Genomic DNA, 23541 nt, shown 5'->3' with positions numbered 1-23541 from the left:
AACAGTATTGAAGGTATGCTACTGTAAGGCATTTTACCCTTTACATGTGTACAATGGCAGATCTAAAATACGGATTCGGGGGGTGGGTGGCGATCATTGATTTACAGAAAATTTCAATACTTTCTAGGGTGGGATTTGACGGATTGCCTCCACATTGATCTGCCTATGGTTTACATACATGTATTTTGCGAGAGGTTCCCGGAACTTTACTATTAGCTATATTGAACTTAAGCCTTAAAAGGATATGCTGCACCGGCGTGGATACAGCTTAACATTGTCTCAATACATTAAGGGATGGGGTTTTCATTGTTCTAAAAGGTTATGTTATGATATCGAAAGAAATGAGTTAAGGCGGTAACAACTCTCATCAAACGCAAAATACGTTTAATAAGTCAAGATATGTCTGATTACACGCAAAAAAGTTTAGACAGTTGAAAAGTGACTTACTCAGTAAAATTTTAACTTAAACAGTTACTACAAAAGACTGTACAAACATTATCAGTCTATCTCAGTCATTTTGACAGTCATTATCAGTAATATATGGACTGTATCAGTTAAAATATTATTGACTATGGTACGGACAGTCGTTATATTATACAGTAGTGTAAATAGTGCTCAGAACCCTAGCCGGGGGCTAGGACGCTCTGCCCACAGAGCAACTTGGTTGTGTGCCCCAAGTAATGGAATGGGGTACCCCTGGTGTGTTCCATGCTGGGATTGTCAGGCTATAATACGGAAAACCTGACCGCAAAGCATAGTGGTGCACCGTGTTGGGAAAGATGCAACGTTCCTTGCACGTTAAAAATCCTACTGTGGTATTCTCCCGGAGTAGGAACCATAGGGCTCCGCCATAGGAGGCTAAATTGCCCGACCCTACCCATCTCTCTCTATTTCCAGTGGCAATCAAAATTTGTCGACCCCATTATCCTTTTATATTTTATATTTTATATTTTTTTATATTTTCATTGAATCATTTCATGTTTATTTTATCATCAATTTCATGTTCATCGCCTGAATATAGCTGAAATATTGCTGCTCGGGTGTTAAACCCCAACAAACTGACCAGTATTTAGAAAAAAACCCATTGTTTTGTATAGTTCATAAGTACTCATTTGCAGAATTGATATTGCATTATGTTTTCAAATTCGTCGGAGGAGCCATGTGTATATCATTTTACAGGTCTAAATGAGCACATATCAAAAATTAAAGTTTTAAACCCAATGGTAAGGTCATTATGTACAAATATTAAAAGTTCTTAGAAGGTAGGATTGTTGCATATCAAATGAAATGTCTTAAAGTATACATCAAACATATCGATGTGTTGTTCTAAAAATGGGTTGGTTGGGGTCAGTGAGTGCAAAAACTAAAATGTTTAATTAAGTTAGGTTGTCGCATATCGAATGAACGGTCGTAACGTTTGCTTCACAATACCAAGATTGTTTTACCGAAAATGAATCTGGTTGGGGTTGGAAATGATAAAGTTCATCGAAAGAAGGATTATTGCATATTAAATGAAATTGTTGTAGAAGGATAGCTTGTTATATATCAAACAAAAGGTCTTCACGTGTACATTAGAAAGAGGAATGGAAAGATTTTCAATTGTTTTTTTTTAAAGAATTGGCAGATTGTTCCGATTATACCGTTAATTGTTGTTTCTGATTATTTCCATTTTTCGGAGATACAATTTATGTCAAACATTTGAAAGCAATTTTATTCCAGTATAATAGGGAAGGTAGAATTTATTTCCTTTCAGACAATATAAAATCGTTCATAATACAAATCCAATTATTTAAATGTAAATAGGTTTTCAGTCTTTTTTCCATGAGGAAATTCAAATTATCATCGTATCAATCATGTCTTGAAGAGTTCGAAAAAATAGCCCTCGAGGTCAATGTCTTAGTAAAGCGTCTTACAAAACTACAACTGACATATAGAGTCGTGTCTATTAGTAAGCATTTGTATGAAGGAATGTCTACAAACATCTAATAAAAAAACATATTGTCTATAAAGTAATTAAATAGTCCGGTTCCGATATTCCTTTCCACTTGCATGGACCAATTATTTCAAAATTGACACGGAAAAGCCTGTTCTTTGTCTTTTACTTCGGGGCATATCTTTCATGGAAAGGAAGACGGTTTTTTGTCATTATTATTTTTAAAAACATTCTTCGAAACAAGTTTTAATACTCTGTTCGGTTCGTGAATTATTAATATATGTAAAAGGTAATTCGATATAAAACTGTAGAACGTTTTTGTTCATGGTTATGTGTACAATTTTATATCTTTATCAAACATTGTGAAAGATTTAGGTAACATAATATTTACATATTGCATATATATGTAAGATTCAGAAAAGAACTTCAATAGAAAACTACAATATTAATGAAGAGCACCACTGTTGTCATGAATCAGAGATATGTTATTGGTCATTATATACTGAAATACTACTATCCGACAAGCATTACATTGTCAGTTACTACACATTTTAAGTTTGCTTTTAGTATATTAGATTGATTGATTGATTGATTATTGGGGTTTAGCGCCAGAGCAGCAATATTTCAGCTATCCAGGGACAAAGACCAAACATGGAAATACAGACATACACAACAAAGAATATAAAGTAACTAAAATCATACATACAAAGCAACAAAAGCAAACGAGCAACTCGGACTCAACCAAAAACCTGGAGCACGGACCAGGTGTACCGGCAGCGTAAGCGTCCTCTGCTTTTCTAGAAACACCCGCCGAGTTACTCATATAAAGTCAAGTCCGACGAAAGAGGAAAGGAAAACTATGACAACTATACGTTGAACAAATCAGTTTTCACGGCACAGATGGATACACCGTAACGATCCACGAGTTTATGATGACGACCATAAAACCTCTGTAGTGATGACTTCAATCTTGTAGCAACATATAAAATGAACATATTTTATCGTGCTAAATGTTATCAAAATTTTGGACACTTTTTTTCAATTCATTGTGTTGTAAAAACTTGTGTAACAGATATCCGTTATGCATTTTGTCATTGCAAAATGTAATTGTGAGAAATTTTCGAGCAGCAGTGTAAGTTATGTGAAATGACCTCAACCTCTGTTTTTGAACTTATTTAGATACGTCTATGAATGCTCATCCCCGTAATATTGCTATCCTCGGGTGAATCTGGTGACCGTAAGTGAATCGCCGACTTGAGACATGTTACATAAATGATTGTTTAGGTATACACAATATTCGAGTATTGTCAAAGTAAGATCGTCAAAGATGAACTGGTCCTTTTCTCACTATTAACATGACAATATATCAACATTTGAAAACAAACGTGGCAGGTTACATTTTAATGTATATGTACAGAATAGAGTTGAAATCAACAAAGTTTTAATACCTATACTCGTTTCATAATAGAGTATCAAATAAGTCCTTATCAAATTAAATGTTGTAATTTGTAATAATTAACCAAGAGTAACCAATTCAACGATTCAAGAAATTTCCTTTTTATCTTTTTTACCCTTTATTACTTGGAGCCTTTATGCAACATATTTATATATGTCTCGAGTGTAGTAAATAGGATGCGATGGCTTAATCTAAAGATGGTATATCTAGGTTTTAAAAGATTTTATTTATTTGAATAGCTGCATTGATTTAAGTTACACTTTGTTTTCAATAGCAGACTATGTTCAGTGCTTTAACCCTTAATATCTATGCAGTTCAGTATGAATATTGTATCACAGTTAAAAAAAATGACCGTATTTAAAATAATTGTTTTGTCATCTGCGTAATTATTCTGTGAAAGAAACTTAGTTCTTCAGTGCGAAAAGGGATGAAAATATCACAAAATTACAAACAATACTTTTACATCAGCCGATACTCACCAAACTGAATATATGGTGGCTTTCCTTGTATGTCAATAATCCTGACCACTTCACTCCTTTAACTGAACAGAAATCAATCAGTTAAGTGTGCTACCCTGAAAAAATATAATAAACAATACTTTATCAAGTATTAAGATACTGCCAATTTCATTGGTCATTAAATATTGCCTAATGAATTATATAAATAATGTATCCGTTATTTTGATAATAAACAAGACAAATATGTATTCATATTGGGATTAACAGCCAGAAGCAAAATATGGCATTTGATGTTTGCATTGATAGTATAAATCGAAGATTTTCAGATCTGAGAAAATACGAAACCGGAATTGCGAAAATATATGACTTAGTCAAATTATTTTAACGATAGTTTATTATGGTCAGTGATACATTTGCATATTAGAGTTGGTTTACATTGCTTATTATTTCAGAGTTCCATTTTTTACCCACTACCACGGCCATTAATAAATTGAGCTCCAATATTATGTGCCAATATCAAGAGAAAAGATATTTTCTATTAGTCGCAGTTCTTTTCAATCAAATGAATAACTTGATTGGTGTTTATAAAAAGGAAACAGTGCTTTACGTTTACTTTTTGAACTATTTGTTGTTTTTTGTTTCGTTTTATTTTCTGTTATATGTTGCTTTTATCTCCATTGTCTTTTCGTTTTACCTTTTGAAGTTTTAATATTGCCAGTCATTGAAACTATTGGTTATATTATCAAATATCGACAGACGATATATTTCTAATTTCTGTGAATTAATTGAATTCACATATTTGTTCATCTTTGTATGTCTGAATGTCTGAACAGAAAGATTCAATGTAATCCTAATACACGCATACTCAAATTTTTACTCAACTTTAGCTATCTACCTAATTTCAACAATTTGTAAACCGTTGAAGCAATAATTATCTTGTAATTGTTGTCCTTAGGGCAATTGTGCGATTTAAGTCTTTAGTCAAACCTCATCATAAAATGACGGTATTAAACAGTTCTCTCTCCGACAATATCTTACTTTGTAAATAAAAATGTTGAGAATAGCATATTTTGTGTTGCACAGTAATAACTGACAAAATAACTGAGAAAATAAAACAAAAAAAAATGTCTCCATATTTTGTAGGAAAATTTCCGAATGACAAGTTTTTACCCAAAAGTCCTTTCATGATTTTTGAATTGTTTGACTAGTAACTTGGAAGCCTTTTAGTGCTTGATATAGTTTAAGTTAGCTGAGTTAAGATGCTCCAATAGCTCTGCAATAATGTAATGAGAATGAATATGGTGAATATGTCAAAGAGACAACAACCCCACCGGGACAAACAATATCAGTTCATGGCCACGTCAATAAAAAGAATTTGCGTTATTTAAATTGAAAAAAAAAGACTTTGGAATTGTAGAACACGTGTTTTGTTACTTTGAAATGGGAGCAAATGTTAGTTAAGAATGGAGAAATTCAAAGTGTTGTGGTACGGCAAATCATAAAAAAAAGTATTATTAACAAGTTGATAACGAGTACAAAAACAAGTGCAACCAGGTGTTTAACAGTGGAGCAGGAAATATCATCCGCGTGGTCACTTCGTCTCAAACGCTAACGTACTCGGTAACAAATGCAACCTTGTGAGAAAGACAACACTAATTTCTTTAGGACAAATTTTACGTTGTTATAGACATTTGCTTTTCCTCGCGATTGAGATCACGGAACAAATGAAGCCATTGCTACAGTTATGGCATTTAAGTTGATCGTTTAAGGTAACTAGGAAACAATAAGACAGCTTATTATTTTCCGTGTCTTTCAACAAAAAGACATCATACAAACTTGACAATATAGTGCACATATATTGTGGTTTATCAAGGACACACCAAACATGAACTTGATCAGGTTAACTCGAAACACTTCCATATTTTTTATCATGATTATTTTTGTGGTTTTTTTTTGTTTGGATTTAACGCCCAAGCAGCAATATTTCAGCTATATTCAGGCGATGAACATGAAGTAGATGATAAAATGAACATGAAATGATGATGAAATGAAAAATGGGATCGGACACAAGGATAATGGGATCGACAAATTTTGATTGCCACTGGAAATAGGGAGAGGTGGGTAGGGTCGGGAAATTTAGCCTCCTGTGGCGGAGCCCTATGGTTCCTACTCCGGGAGAATACCACAGTAGGGTTCTTTAACGTGCGAGGAACGTGGCATCTTTCCCAACACGGTGCACCACTATGCTTTGCGGTAAGATTTTTCGTATTATAATCTGACAACCCCAGCATGGAACACACAAAGGGTACACAACCCAGTTGCTCTGTGGGCAGAGCGCCCTAGCCCCCGGCTAGGGTTCTGAGCACTATTTAGTCGCCTTTTACGACAATCTTGGTGCTGCTTTGGGCTTATTCTTTTGACACCCGGACCTGCACGGGGCTTTTTCATGATTAAGGTCTTGAGTTATATTATTTATCAGTTTGGCATACTGCTATACATTATATTCTTCTATTGTATAAAGTTTTGACTTGTTCTAATAAATCATTACCGTGTACAAAATGGTTACGTAGTAAGCCAAATATAAGTAATGTATGAGCTACTTGGCGAAAAATAAGAACTGAATATAATAGACGTCCAAACAAACAAAATGACGCAATTCATTTAAGATCATACTCCAGCTAATGATTAACCAAAACAGTAGTGGAGAAGTAACTTCTTTTGTGTATAAAACTGATCAAGACATTCTTTACCATACAATAAGAAAACATGATATGACATATATCAATGGGGAGTATTCACTAAAAATCAAGTTTCTTTTTGTATTGACGCTGTCGTATGGATGAAACTTTTTAAACGAACAACAACCGGCTGAAACAATCAACTTTTCCCTTATGATTTGAGAAGAATGTATATTGTTTCCTTTTTGTTGTCACCACACGGTATACGTCTTTTCAAAGTGCTGAACTTTTGTTCAACATACAGTAGTTCTTATTCTTCTGGGAAATTGGTAATTATTTCAAATCACAGTTTCCAGTATTAGCCATCGGCCATATAATCTAATTAGGATTCTAAGGATAAAGGATCATTTCAAAAGAGGCGTGAAGCTTCACGCATGGTACGTAAGAAGAAATGAAAAATAAAATGTTTTTGGAAATGTTTTCAAGACTTATTCAACACCCAAAGCAGTATTTGAGATGTTCAGGAAATATCAACACAGAACTACGTATCGTATAAAAATTTCATTGGCTGGAAGTACTACAGAAGGTACAATTAATGTCAAAACAGTTATAATGGGGTATATTCGCTAATACCTTTTCCGGCCCTGTGTTAATAGGACTTACATTTAGGATGACCTTTATTAACGACTTATTGGACATGCTTAGGTAATATCAAAAAGAAAACATCTCAGACATTAACCAGGCAATAACTTGTGAATATGACGTCATAAATAATCGTTTGTACAATTTTTCAATAATTTTGAATGAAACTAGGAAATAACATGTAGCTTATTGATTCGTAAACATAATATCTTGTCAAAAGATGATTGAATAATATACATGTTAGCTTAAATGCATTTCCTGCTTCGAAATATGTATTGAAACCAATTGTAAATTTTGGTCGAATTCACACTGTTTGGCTGTATTTTGCATTTTCAGTTTCAAACATGATTTGCAAAAAAAGTCTTGTTGTAGGAAAACACCAAATATTTGACTAAAATTTAACCATATTTTTGATTATCCGACTACGTTTATTTTCAGGGCTGAATTTGATTAAAACTAAACATAGGCATTTGACTCTTAAATCAATTAAATCTATTTTAGCAACTTATACTAGTTGTTAACTAAAGATAATGAAATTTTCCACGTAAGAAAAGATAACTATATTCAAATACTATTGTAAACAAATACCAAGAAATATTAACCTGGGTCCACCGGTCGACAATGTAAAACTGCATTTTCAACACGCAAACTCTTGAAATATTTACCGACTACTAAAATTTATAATGACTAATACTTTTTCGTATGGTAAAGCTCAAAAAGCACTTAATTTGTTTTCAGCTATTTTTTTTTATATTTGAAGAAAATTGAATATATTTTCAAGTAAAATATTACAAATGTTTTATTTGGATATAATACATGATGCTTAACTCATTTGACCTAAGACGTGATAAATATCGTATAGACGAGTAGGTTGCAATCAGAGGAAAATGTTTAACTCGAATGAAGAACTGCACTCCATTTATTCAGATGTTGTCCCGAATGGGTACGTGTAAATATGTTTGTTTGTTTTTTTTTTCTTTGAAAGTTTTGTAAGATACGTTTACCAGTAGTCTGTAAATGTAGTTTTAATGTGTGCTATTTTTTTTTAAATGGAATGAAAAACTAATCCTTGTCTTAATAATTGCCGCCATGGTAAATTGAGTTCTCTTCGTATTTCTTTCTTATCTCTTTATTTCAGTAAATTTCAGTAATAGAAATGAAAAAAATAGTCAAACTTAAATCAAATAAGTAACTTTACACACCAAAAAAGTACGAACAATGACTAGCCGATTGGTAGTATAAGTATACTTCACTTAGACAGAAAAAAAAACCAAAAAAGCAAATTCAGTTTTTTTTTTTTCGCGTCTAATACTCAACAACGGGGAACATATTATGTCGAAGGTATTTAGTCAGTCTTCATGGTTCGGACAATTTAAATCTAAAACTGATATAACCCATAAACATGCTCATAAAGAGATCAATACTCTTTAATTTGAGATAATTATGAAAGTTTCAAGTCGATGACACTCTCAAAATTTAAGAATTAATTCATTCTGGGTTAATTTTTATATGAAGTCACGAAATTGACCTTAAGATTGTTTCTTTAATGGCAATTTTTAAGGAGGTATGTTAAGCACGTTTTGTTTGTCCTTTTAATCAGTTGGCGTATATCGTAAAGGCAAGTTGAAAAGTAATAAAAAATGTAATCAATTAAATTTTATACGAATATATACATTTAATTCTCTTTCATAACGATTTTATGTTTACGTGCTCTGGTTTTTAAAATAAGTAAAACCAAATTAAATGAACTCGGACTTCACTTCGTTAGTTTCTCTCCAATAAATGGCTATCAAAAGTCTATTGTATAAATGAAATGATACAAGTTTTGACAAAAAGATTTCATTTTATTCTACAAAAATACTGCATAAACATCGGCAAACCAAAATAAGAATACAATACGAATACACTTACGATGATATCACTTCCTGATTGACAATAACTAGTGGGCCTCGTGAATAATTTACTGCTAAGCAAATAATATTGCGATATTATATGCTAATAATCCTCTTAAGGTGCAAGAGATACGATATTTCATAGTAATTGATGACATTGACCTCTAATTCACAAAAATACTTTTTTTCTGAGAAATAATTATACATGTAGTGATGATATTGTGGTGTGTGCGTTGTTTTTGTGAGAAATAGTTAAGTTAGGTAAGAAGATATATTTCTTCCCTCAATTTGATAAGTAAAATTAACACAACTTTACACATTAACTACATCAAAACCGAGAAGGTCAAATCTAGTGACTGTAGTGTAGTTTTAAGTTATCAGTTCTACCTTGATAGAAGCCCGTGCAGGACCGGGTGTTAAAAGAATAGGCCTGCAGCAGCGCTAAGCTTGTCGTAAAAGGCGACTAAATAATGCTCTAAACCCTGTCCACAGAGCAACTGGGATGTGTGCCCGATGTGGTGGAATGGGATACCCCTGGCGTGTTGCATGCTGGGGTTGTCAGGCTATAATACGGAAAACCTGACCGCACCGTGTTGGGAAAGATGCCACGTTCCTCGCACGTTAAAGAACCCTACTGTGGTATTCTCCCGGAGTAGGAACTATAGAGCTCCACCACAGGAGGCTAAATTGCCTGACCCTACCCACCTCTCCCTATTTCCAGTGGCAATCAAAATTTGTCGACCCCATTGTCCTTGTGTCCCATCCCCTTTTAATTTCATCATTATTTCATGTTCATTTTATCATCAATTTCATGTTCATCGTCTGAATATAGCTGAAATATTACTGCTCGGACGTTAAACCCCAACAAACAAACAAACAATCTACTTTGAAAGAATGAATTTTTTTTACAGTTTTATCTAAATGATATATATTTGATAAATTACCAAAGGTTCGTTCCATTTCTAAACAAAACTTATTAATAGTACATCAAACACAATTATAAGAAGTGCCGACTAGCGCATAGACATCACATGATTTCAAAATGACACAAGAAATAATAACGCACGAACAGTTCTGTACAAAGTTCATCGAAAATGTCTATCAGAACATTGATTCTTCTGAAAGCGAAACGACAGATTCAGAAACAACTTGTCATGGATCAAAGGAAAATCGTGCTACGCAAAGATGATAAGAACTCAAAATTACAGGGCTATGAAATTATGTTTATAGGTAACCATAAACAGAAAAAAATGTATATTATTCAAGTTAGAAAACAAAACTATTCTCCTTTGAAAACTTTAAATCATCGTATCGAGAATGGATTATCGTGTATGCAACAGGTTTTTTCTAATCTGACCAAAAATACTATTTGAAATCCGTTTGTTAGATGTTTAAAGTAAAAAAAATGAATAAATAAATATAAAATAAAATAAAATCGTAAATGCCGCGTTTGTAACTTTGTGCATATAAAGGTTTTGTCTCAACCCGACTCAGGTTTATTATTATCTTTTTGTGTATTATGTCAATTTTTTTATTATATTTGGTCACTATTTTCTCTTTTTTTTTCGTGACTGGACAGTCCGCATTTTCGTGATATCCCGGGATATCCCAATCAGGCCAAATTATACAATCGATTCGTAATGCTTTAAATAGCAAATTATAGTATTAACTGGTGAATATTTTTCTATAAATAAAATCTCGGGAAGGTAGGCCAAGGACCTTTAGCTTTTAGGTAATCTAAATCAAAATGTCGATCAAATGAACTAACATCAATTTTTGTTACCAAATACGTAATAATGATAGTGCCTTAAATCAAGTAAGGAGGTTGAGATAAAAGTAAATTACACACACACACACACACACACACACATACACACACACGCTTACTTACCCACATACTCACCCATCAATGGCCCCGTGCTGGTCCGGGTGTTAAAAGAATAGGCCTGCAGCAGCGCTAAGCTTGTCGTAAAAGGCGACTAAATAGTGCTCAGAAACCTAGCCTGGGGCTAGGCGCTCTGCCCACAGAGCAACTGGGATGTGTGCCCCGGGCGGTGGAATGGGGTACCCCTGGCGTGTTACATGCTGGGGTTGTCAGGCTATAATACGGAAAACCTGACCGCAAACCATAGTGCTGCACCGTGTTGGGAAAGATGCCACGTTCCTCGCACGTTAAAGAACCCTGCTGTGGTATTCGATAGGAGTAGGAACCTTTGCGCTCCGCCACAGGAGGCTACATTGCCCGACCTTACCCACCCCCTTTTTCCAGTGGCAATCTAAATTTGTCGACCCTATTATCCTTGTGACCCATCCTTTTTTTTCATTTCATGTTCATTTTATCATCCATTTCTTGTTCATTGTCTGAATATAGCTGAAATATTGCTGCTCGGACGTTAAACCCCAACAAACAAACAAACAAACACCCATCAATGTGAATACGAGAGTTAGTCGTTTACAGTTTTTAATTTGAAGTTTATGCTAAATATGTTCCGTTGTCATTTATCATGTTATATAGATAATATGTTTTTACTATCTGTACTCTAAAAGCCAATTTTCCATCGGGATATTCCCTATAAAACGATAATTTGTCTTTCAGACGAGGCAATACTCCTGTCTTGACCAGATGATGAGATATATACGTGAAATGAATGTTAAGACGGCGCTGGAGGCCTCTTGGAACAATGGTCTTATAACTCATCCATAAACATGTCTATTATATGTTTTATAGTCATAAATGGACTGTTTCTGACTATAAAAAATATGAAGGTCTTAGTACAGAATTCCATTCTCAAATTTAAGGTTGAAGTCACTAAAAGCTTGCACATCAGTGTTTTAATGATTTAGACTGTATGGTGTTCAACAAATTGTCTGTTATGGAAGCATAGGCTTTGTTTTCACATGATAATGTTATTACACTGTGTTAGGTTCGTTTTTGTACCAATTAAAACGTTATGAACACGTGTTAAAGAGGAATTTTGCCCTTTTTTAATCCCAGCCAACCACTTCGACCTCAGCCGTTTGAACATTATGAATATTATCAGCATCACCTGAGGTAATTCAGTCAACACTTTAGATTAAGATTTGAGTCAAACGTATTTTTCATATGATTGAACCGATTGGCCTTTGAATATTTCATTTCTAGTATGTACATCAATGCAATGCTTGTTCTTATTAGCTACTTAATTTATATGTTTCATTTTCATCCTTAAACAACATTGTTACTATGGCGCAAGATGCAACGTAAGATGCTGCTATTTCAGTTAGTGTACCCCATTGAAACCCATCGGAAATTGTGTTTTATCTCATGAATTATATTTAGTATCCACGAAATAGAGATAATTGGATATATTTTTTCAGCACAAGGTTGTTATTAATTATAATACGCTTTAAGCAGAATTGAAAGGTTGTGAAAACAGTTTTAACAGTAACGGTATCATGACAGGATCTGACGGGAGCCTTATTAACCAGACAGTCAGATATAATAAAACTATCTGAATATTCTAAATATATTGTTACTTAAAATCATTGCCTTTCAAATATTCAATAAACAATGTGCTTATCATGTGTTCATCGGGAACTACGCTTTCACAAATTGATATAAATATCAAAACTTTGTTTGATTTCAATTATATGATATGTGATTTGTTGATAAATACAAATGATCGTTGAAAAATTTCACACCTTATCTGACAGGCAATAGACGGTTCATTAATTTAACAAGCATTTATCAATACACTGTGGTTGCGTATAAACATAAATAATACTAACGTACAGAATGAATAAAATCAAAGTCAATCAAAATGAAAAAAATAGAATATATGTATACTAAAAAATCTTTTCTGACCTTGTCCTGAATTGGGTCAGGTAGTTATTTAAAAATCAAATCAAAAAGCCGACAGGATAGACAAGTTGAGGTTATCAGAACATGCCCTCCAAATTGGGACCGCTAAAATCGAGTTTCAAACTAACACTCATGATCACAAATTAGTACAGAGCATATTTTTTACATTCGAAAGTTTGGAAAAGGAACCAACACCAATACAGATATTAATTATGGTTTACGAGTGGTCTTTCTAGCTAGTCGCCTTTGTATTAATAATAAATCTACCCAAAAGAACTTGAGATAAAGGATACTACAGACACTGTGAAATCAGCCTCATATCTTAACCTACACTTAGAAATCGATGGTAAAGGAAAACTATTGACCAAACTTTACGACAAACGTGATGACTTTTCATTCAGAATTGTCAACTTTCCTTTCATCTGTAGCAACATCCCTTCGGCTCCTGTGGATGGAGTGTTCATATCACAACTCATACGTTATGCCAGAGCTTGCCGAAACTACGCAGACTTTATGTATCGCGCTAAAACTCTAACAAATAGGCTTCTAGAACAGGGTTATGTTGCTACAAGATTGAAGTCATCACTACAGAAGTTTTATGGTCGTCATCATGAACTCGTGGATCGTTATGGTGTATCCATCAGCACCATGAAAACTGATGTATTCAACGGGTCATAGTTTTCCTTTCCTCGTTTGTCTACCCAGGACTTTACTTTTTATGAGCAACTCGGCGGATGTTTCTAGAAAAGCAGAGGACGCTTACCCTACCGGTGCACCTGGTCCATGCTCCCAGTTTTTAGTGGAGTCCGAGTTGCTCATTTACTTTTGTTACTTTGTATGTATGATTTTAGTTACTTTATGTTCTTTGTTGTGTATGTCTGTTTTCCATGTCTGGCCTTTGTCCCTGGATTACATTCTTTTGATTACCGCTATAACCTTGGTTCCCTTGATTACTCTTATATACAAACTTATTAATTATAATTATAAAAAACAATTCAACAGTTGATTTTTTGTGATCTATGACAAGATATGCGTTAAGATTGTTCTGTGTAATGTCGCTGAACATCGTTGTATAATAATTCATAAATATTAAAACGCACGTGTAAAACGCAGGTGTTATTTGTACTTCATCTATATTTGTAACAAAATCTGAAAGTGCTGTGTCTGCACACAACAAAGTATTAAATAAACATTATACATGCTTAATTTCTCGATAAATTACATATTGCATGTATAGCGAAACTTCTATATATGTATGCTATTTTTCTTATTAAAGCTAATGACATAATTTAATTCTATTTTCAAGTTAATAATTGTACATGTAGCAACCAACATATACTTTAGGTAGAGTACATTTAGTTAAACTTCGATATTTCAATGGTTAAATGTGACAAACAAAAAGACTGGAAACAGCTGCAGTTGCGTTGTGGACATCTAGCATCCCATTCGTTAGTGATAGGGCTAGCTCAAGTACTTTGTTGGTGAACACAAATAACATTTGACATTTGATAAAAAAATACATTTATCTTAAACAATTTTTATTTTTTTTAAATATTCCTCCAATTAAAACAAATATTGTATGCAAATAAAAAGTAGAAAAAAAATATTCGGCAGACTTTTAGCTACGTTAATTATTTAGTCTTTGGCACTTCACCTCACAAAAAATAACATACGTATCAATTATTGTAACTATTGGTTTACTAACTCAAAGAACTAGAATGAGGTATTTAATGCCAACATTATCACCATTGCGATGTAATTGTAGTTTTGATAGTGAATGTTCTTAGCTATGAGACGGAACAATATCACAAATACACTACTTGCAGCCTTTGTATTACTTGGTTAGTATGTGAACTAAACTTTACTTTTTACAAAATTAACAAGCTTTTTTAACAACATTCAAAGTTTTTTGTTTTTTTTGTTTTTTTTGTTTTTTTTTGTTTTTTTTGTTTTTGTTTTTTTTCATACAAAATTAACGTTTTTTTTAATTGTTGAAACAAAAACACGAAAATTTCCATTTTAACCATACGAACATATATTATTTATCTGCATGTCATATTTTATTAAAAGTAAGCAAATGATGGCCCTTTGCTTTTTTTCTGGATTGTAGGAAAATAAATTAGTTTGAATATGCATATTCATATCGATACAAAATTGAAAACAAAACTGTACGTATTGAAACATGCATTTGTTCGCGTTTGATTTTTTCAAGATTATGTCTGTCTGAATGAGAACAGACTATTTTCAAGACGACACGTCTACATTCTACATCGTATTTTTCAATTCTAAAAAAAATCAAGAACTGAAATGTACACAATACTCTTGTATCAAAGAATCAATTATCGATTATACAAAACGACGATTGCATAACGGTAATCAAAATAAGTGACACACGTATCATAGACGACCTTCTAACTTATTACTTCATCATTTTTCAGGTAAATTCTAACTCAGATTAGTAGACGAATTCCTAGTAATAGTATTTAATACGAATTGAGAAATAACACAAAGATATAAAATACAAAATCCGGATGAGAATAAGAGATTTTCTACAAAACCAAAATGGCTTCTTCACTCACTCAAAACCTTGAGACATGTATCCAGATAAGAATTTCCCGACAAAAGGTAAACTGAAAGAAATAAGGTAAGAAAGAAGCAAGGAGTGGGAATATCTGAGTAATACGGATATAGCAGACTACAGACATATTGTAAAGGTGTAACATACAAAATTACAAGTTCGAGCACCGAAACTGATATAATTAATCTTAAAATTCAGCTATACTACACACTTCCTCCCCAGGCGTAGAATGATGTCTTTTCATCCACTAACGAAAGTGGTGGCTATGAACTGCTTCAGGAATGGTTAAAGCTGTCTCTCTTTTAGTGGAGTCCGACTTGCTCATTTACTTTTGTTACTTTGTATGTATTATTTTAGTTCATTGTTGTGTTTATCTGTTTTCTATGTCCGGTCTTTGTCCGTGAATTACATTCTTTTGATTTCCTCTAGAATCTTTGTTCCTGTGATTACTCTATGTAAACCTGCAAATAAAAGTGTAGATGCTAAAGTCGTAAGAACTCAGCCTTCTCCTGCCAATCACATGTTGACTGGGTTTGCCTAGGTGGTATAGGAATGACCAGTCTCCACAACCGACATATCATTCTGTCCAGAAGATACCTACACGGGTGGTCGTTTGCCTTTCGTAGATCTCCGGGCAGGTACTGGGGGTGTATCTGCTATGTCAGCATGCTAGACATCAACAGGTGTGTCCTCTTGATGATCAGCATAATTAAGTATTATTTCCGCCTCAGCATAGTCGTCCCAGACTGAAAGGAAACATTTTGGACAGGCTCGTCTACAGCAGATTCCCCAGCGAGTGAGAATGCAGTCTTCTGCATCCAGTTCATGACAGTACACTAAAACTCGCCAAAAGTATCATCTTGAGATTCATCTGAAGACCTATTTGTAGTGCCATGTATTTCAGTAGCTGTCTGTTTGTATGTCCTTTGTTTCGGTTATGGTCTTGCTATCTGTTTCTGTACCAATGAATCATTTACTGGTGGTCTAATAAAACCAACAGGCAACAGTATATTCCTGTGAAGTCTCTATGAACATCCTTCTCTATTCTCTCTGACGACTTCAAATACAGGAATGTCTGGATTTGCTGAGCTCATCCTCCCATTTATCTGCACTTTGTGCCTCCCGTCAAATACCCCAATCTTGACAAGAAAACTTTCTCCTTTCCGGATGGCTGCACCTCTATCTAAAATGTTGATCGTATACGTAGTTCCCTTTCTGTGTGTCTTTAGCTTTCTTGAATGCTTCAGCTGCAAGTTCATGGCGTGTAATAACCTGTTGCATATAATTTTCGCATGCTTCGTGGTTAGCAACTTGGTCTCCTTCCGCAAACCATTTTTGAGATCGAATGGACGTCTAGGATTCCTCGCAAACATCAAACAGTATGATGAAACTCCAGTGTGGTTTCATGCTGCGTGCAGTTATATGTTTAGGCGTGAACAAAAGGTGATATACACGCCTACAAATGTTCTGAGCATGTTGATGTTGGTACGATTGAAGCAAGCGCTCGCACATCCCATTCTTAATTGGATGATACGCTGTTGTTCTGGACTTCCTCATTCACATCAGAGAACTAAGTTTTTTTATGATGTAGCTTATGAAGCATCCGCCTTGGTTAGGGTGGATCCTCTCAGGAATCTGAGAGCAGTCTGATCTTTGTTGGGATGGCTCAATCCTTGATTCGTAATGAATCCAAATAGGAAAACAAACTGTTATACATCATTAGAATAGTTTCATATCTTCTTCATAAAAAAAATGTAATTGGAAGTTTTTAACTGTAGTCTTTATCCCAAAATTGTAACAATCCATTCTTTTTGAAAATAAATAAATAAATAAATAACCGTAAGCATATCTGTATACCATATTTTATTCACAGTTTACATTAGAAACTTGGCTTTTCAGAGACGTAACCTCACGGCTGTTTTATGAATTGTTTTACAAGTGTATCAAACTCAGCGAAGAACCCAGATTATAAATTAATGTGAGTATCCAAATCAACATGGCATAACTTTCTAAAGAAGCATTTTGGTGTACCCAATTCGAAAACAAATATTCAAATATTGTTACCTTATTCGAGGTTTTGTATGTAATGTTGATAGAGATTGTGCATCATGGAATGTCGTTTCAATCCTTCCCCAAAAGTGCAGAACGTGGCTTTCTGAGAAGAGCGACGAATACAATTTGAAAGTTTACAATTTATCCGTTACATGCCATGATAGTTCTCTATATTCTAGCAATATTGTTCATGTAATACAATATTTAGAGTTATAATGTAATGTGAAATGGTTTCCTTATTTTATTTTAACTGAAGTATAGATGTTGTCATTAGCATTCTGATTATGGCATGATACAAATATCTCTGATTTACTGATTTCAACACCTGCAACAGCTAGATTAAGTAACTATACCTTAAAGAGAAATTAGTGGAAGACAGTGTTGTATCGTTGTTTTGACAAAGTAAGATAATATACAGATACATTTATACTATCAACTGGGAAATTTTCTCGTCGTCTTTTGCTACGGTTTCTGCGGTCAGTATGCTTTTGCGAAGCTGTAAAAAATGTTTGCTTGTCATGTCCAGAATTCTGACTCTTCCAGTGTCATCCATTTCATAGCATTAATGTTTTTCGCCCAGCAACCGCAACCTTTTTTTTTCATAATTTCACTAACACCTTAACATATTTTATGGGACGTTTTTTTTTTCATGAAGTCCTTGTTATTTCTTCAATGAACTTGATAGATCACACCGTCTAAGAGAAAACTAATGGCTAATTTAGAAATATCCTTTCCCCGCCAAAATTTCAAATGCTTATATCTAAAAAGAAATAGCATACTGACCAATCTATTTTGCTTTTTATATTTCACAAACCTTTGAAATCTTGTTTATTCTTAAACTGATAAGCGAACATCGTACTTCAAATAGCTTATAATAATCTTTGAAACAAAAATAATCACGACGGTTTAATTTTCGCATTATTATGTTTAAGGCAAATATAGCGAATAATAAACTGTTTCGAAAATTCTTTGGTTTACAATATTTGTATGAACAGTATGTTAAGAAATACTTAATAAGTATTAATAGTATACAAGCAACTTATTCTCTAAGTTGCGAACTAGGTGGCGTTATTTACACCCATTTGTTTGCTTTTTGTATTCATTTTTGTATGTTTTGACATATGAAGGTGGTTTTGCCCAACTGTGAAAATATCTGATGAAAATCAATGATAGCTTAACGTTGAGTTCCAACTTTAGTCATACAAGTCGCATTAAGAATGTTTCATTTACTAAATCAACCTCTTTATTTGATAGTTTTGAATATCAAACTCTACATCTGATAAAATAGACATTTATGAATTGATAAGATTGGTAAAAGGCACGCTAAATCAGCAAGCGAGAAACGCATGTTTAATATCATTCATCAAAATAATTATATTCACATTGTAATGCGATTGTTTTTTTGCTTATAAACACTTTTGACAATTTTAATCGAATATTTACACAACTTAATAAACCTCTAGCATCGATGTAATACATTCAAAAGTATCAGATATATGTAATGACACCTATCTTGTACCGTTTGCTTCGACGAATATTATTTATAACCGAACTAAAAGGTATAAATAAAGTAATATAAAACAGTCAACACAATTACATGTAATTTCATCTGCAGATATTTGATTTTTCAATTCAGTATTTCATTAATTAGCTTAAACTTGACCAATCGTTTATGCTGACAAATCAAGGTACTTTCTGCTTTATATAATAAAGTATGTTAGTGGCAAAAATCGTAACTATGCAATAAGGTTATCATACGTTCTAGGCGTAAGTATAGAACCCGAGAATAAAAAATTGAAGGTAAAAGAACTTTGCATAAGGTTTAGGGTTAATTATTTTATTAATTTTACATGTACTGAAACTCAATAAATTTATTTCGAACTTAGAGGAGCAATTTTTACTGTTTTCAATTATGTATCATGAGTTGAAACATCTATAATGTTACTTGATAGGCCATGTATTTAATGATTCCAAAATATCTTAGAGTATCACACATGAACGTCTTGTGAGAAAAGAGCGATAATTCAAATAACATTTTCGGCATAATTAAAATTTGTGGAAAGAATATCAGATCCCCGAGCAGAAGTATGTATAAAATATATAGTCGTCACCTTTACGTGTAACAATAGTGCCTTTTATTGAGTGTTAATTTAAGTCAATCCAAATTTGTACTATCAGAAATCTGAAATATGTTTGTTAATCATTTTGTTCATTTTATGTTTTTAATTTTGTTTAATTGCCAAAAGTGGGTTCTGAAAATTGTTTCCATTTGCTGTTTCGAGGTCGTTAACAGTGCAACTTTATGACAATTCTATTCGGTTGAATATTCATTGTGAACTCGTTACGAAAATCAACTAGTCTATTCCATCTCAGAAGGTCAGTTCACCAGTGACAAGAATAATTCAAAAGCCTTACGAAATTATAAATAAATAGTAAATCTGAATAAGTTCTACAATGCCCCCTTTTTAATTCGTGTTTTGTATTTTGTTCTGTACAAAGGAATACTTATTTACATATAATCATTAATCTGGTTATAGTAATCAACTACGAAAACCTTAATATTCAAACAACTTGTAATCAACAAGTATCTTGATCTTGCAATTCTACTCCTTGTAATATTATTACTTCACATGGGTACTACAATGTACAGTTCTTAGCACTATAATTAATTTATAGCCACCTTTTGACTTGGTCCATCATATATGTATGTTATACATGCATCATATTGACTCACTTAACTAGACAGCTAACGTCACTTTTACTGACTGGTGTCTGTCTGTAACAAAGATAAACCTATTTACTTAATAGTCAAAGTGTACACCATCCATCGCTATCATAACAAATAATTATTAAGGAAAAAATGTAACATTTTTCATTGAAGTTACAGTAAAGAATTTATAATTAAGATATTTTTCCTTACAGCAATAAATTTAAATTGTTTATTTCTCTCTAAGATGTTTGCTGTCAGTAGAAAGCATTTGGTGCAAGACAAATATACGAGTATAGAATGGTCAAACACTGCTTATGATTCAATCACACATTAATGGAATTACTCATAATGCACTTCAATAAAATACTGTTTTATCAACAAAGTTTCGTTTTAGAAATATACTGTTTTGGGTCCCGTAAGGTACACCGATTTAAAACAATAAGAACGCACTTATTCTACTTAAATTTAAATTGTAGTTGGTTTTCTTCTATAAACAGAACGTCTTATTTAATTAAATTCTTCTTTAAATTGAAACATGTTACTAAAAGATTTAAGTGAAGATGTTTTCCATCTGCAAAACAAAAACTAACAAAAGACGTATAATATTATTTGTGAACGCAGTTATGTTTTCAGTTCATTTTTCTATTTTCTTTCCCTTTTTTATATGACCAAACTGGTTGAAAGTTTGACAATGCACATGGGAACATGTATTCATTTTAGGTTTCTTACATAATTGTCCTGGAGTTCTGCTTTATCACAACAAAAGTCACACAGGTGTTATTTTTCGTAGATTAAAAACAAATCATAATTTATAATTTCCGACAAGTTAGAATTGTTAAATACGTAGCCGATTGGTTGATTGGTTTTTGTTGTTGTTGTCATTTTCAGTAATCTGGTCGCATTAATAAATTAGCAAACTAAATATTTATCTGGTACAACCGTAAAGATATGGCGCCTTGTTATGATCTGTTATTGCTGTCAAATGAAATGACTATCTTTTCGCAACAATTGTTTCGTATTTGTCGTAACAGTTGCTTCGCATTAATCCTCATTGTTATACATAAAAATTAGATTTTAGGATATTAATCGTCCAAACAGTTGCTACAAGATATTTTTAATATAATCACTTCGTGTTATCTGTAAATGCAAGAATCAACATTGTCTGTAGCACAATTAATATTACATCGTGTTATTCTGAGGGTACAAGTGTCTCTATTAATATTTTAGCAAGTGCCAACCTTCCGACGAATCATGCAGGCGATCAGTCTGAATTATCGGAAAGTTGATTTAATCCATGAACTTTGCAATTATAATGTTTCATAATTTCAATCAATATAATACGAGGAAGGTGAAACCTTAAACACTCCCGAAACAAGATAAATACCTTTCATAAATTTTGTCAGCTCTGTTATTATTAACTTCCAAATGGTAATATATGTTGTAATATACGATTTGTATTGTCCTAATACATTCTACTAATTGACATGGTCTGAAATATATATGGGCCGAAATGTAAGGTATTCGTATGGAACTATGGATTGCCTTGGTCCGAAATGTCTTTGAGTAAAATTGTCCAATTCTGATAAGCTGCTTACGTCAATTCAGTAAACGTTCAGGTGCCATGATTTGACCATCCCTATCTTGGAAAAAGATTAAACTTGATTTGTATTTAATCATCGAAGCTAACAAATGTTTTCCGAGACTGGTTCGGTTCTCAATTGCATTTTCAAAGAATACGAGAAAAAGGCTGTCCTGATACTATTTTAAAGCTCCCGAGTTTACATGGGCCAATCGGAGATTGATGGTTTTTCCTGCCATAAATATACTGAACCCAGTTGATAATAAAAACATTAACACTCCCTTAGAACTATTTTTATTTTCATTTTATATTTTATTGAATATTTATTTACTGGTTAATCGTTTTATATTAAGAATGCAGGCAAACGTAGTTTCATGGAAAGTAATTATGGTATCTAACCTCACATCAATTAAAAAAAATAGATTATGACTCAGATATACCAGAAAATAGTGACAAGTATATTTTGTACTGAAAGCCAGTAATGTGTAAGCTGTCAAAAGAGCCAAGTCAAGTATGTTTTTAGTAAAGTTAAGAATAGTACTGATATGATATGACAACAACATATATTGTTATTGACATTAGTAACAAGGTCACCTCGTCCAGTATTGAATTTACGGCTTTATATTATAGGAAAGTGTAGAGTTTTTCGTTGGTAGAAAATCGTGGCGTATTATTGATGCAATGTGTTGTTAGTAAGTATTGCGAATATAAATATATTCAATTCATCGTTTCTTTAAAATATTTGTTTTCAGTAACTTACGCTACTACATGTGGTAAAGAGATATGAAATTTGTCAAGTTTTTTTCTTACAAAATAAGTATGCTAAAAGTTGGCAGTAAGTGTTGTGATAATAAAAGCCTTTGGGTTCAGATGAACTGACCAATACGAACCTTTAAAGCATTTATCTTATAAAAACCGATTACCGATAAAGTGGATAAGTATTTCTCCTTACAACGAGACTATGAAAAGAATGTATTTAACATCACGAGCTTTTAAATTGTACATATTAAATTGTGGAAGAACTGAACTTAACATGATAATGAGTGGAGCAGTTTTTCTGTAAGCATATATTTTCATGTAGACATTAGCCAGATGTAAAAAGCTATTGGTAACGATAGTTCTCACTCTCTTTGTGACAATAAACGAAATCTGTTCTGAACAGAACGAATCAAACAGCATTAAGACAAATGTTAAGTCTGTATCTTATTCTTTATTTGTTTTCTATGTCTGCATGATAATTGTATTTCTAAATATAATGCATAGTTCCTAGGAAAACATATCTCATGGTAATCTTACATATTAATACATCGATGAAGTAGTAAGATCTTCAAACTAGTAAGATCACAAACGTACTACATCATTGGCAAAAATGTAAAGTGAAAACTGTTTCAACTGAAACTTTAATGACAATAACACATTTTTGAAAGTCCGTTTCCGTACATTTAACTGTATTTGGAACCTCCTATCTCAACCGAATGAATTTTGTAGTCATTAGTCATTGTATGGTCTATTGGACATGTCAACTTCGATACTAAAAGTAACATCTGTACCTATTTTACGACATAAAAAGAGCATTTTAGCCTTTACCACTAGGGTTTTAATGCTATAGGAATTTATCACCTCTTAAGAGTGATTGAGCTATACTGATCCTTGGGATCATGTTTGATACAGGGAAGATGACGTAAGCATATAGGATAAAAAACATTACCGAACTGATAAAAA

The 23541-nt window shown here is 33.0% G+C and overlaps 1 protein-coding gene across 1 annotated transcript in view; it reads right to left on the bottom strand.

Moving 5' to 3' along the window:
* The window catches only part of LOC148617424 (dopamine receptor D2.L-like), a 141569-nt gene that overhangs the window by 90491 nt on the left and 27537 nt on the right, over positions 1-23541 (bottom strand). Inside the window, exon 2 of the mRNA XM_088585026.1 lies at positions 3869-3963. The gene's annotated coding sequence lies outside the window, so the exon portion shown is untranslated. The remainder of the gene's footprint in view (positions 1-3868; positions 3964-23541) is intronic.

Source organism: Perna viridis, chromosome 5, assembly GCF_037379345.1.
Source record: "Perna viridis isolate PV_CMFRI_1.1 ecotype Kerala chromosome 5, ASM3737934v1, whole genome shotgun sequence".
Classification (NCBI taxonomy): domain Eukaryota; kingdom Metazoa; phylum Mollusca; class Bivalvia; order Mytilida; family Mytilidae; genus Perna; species Perna viridis.
This window is presented reverse-complemented; position numbering and strand designations above follow the sequence as displayed.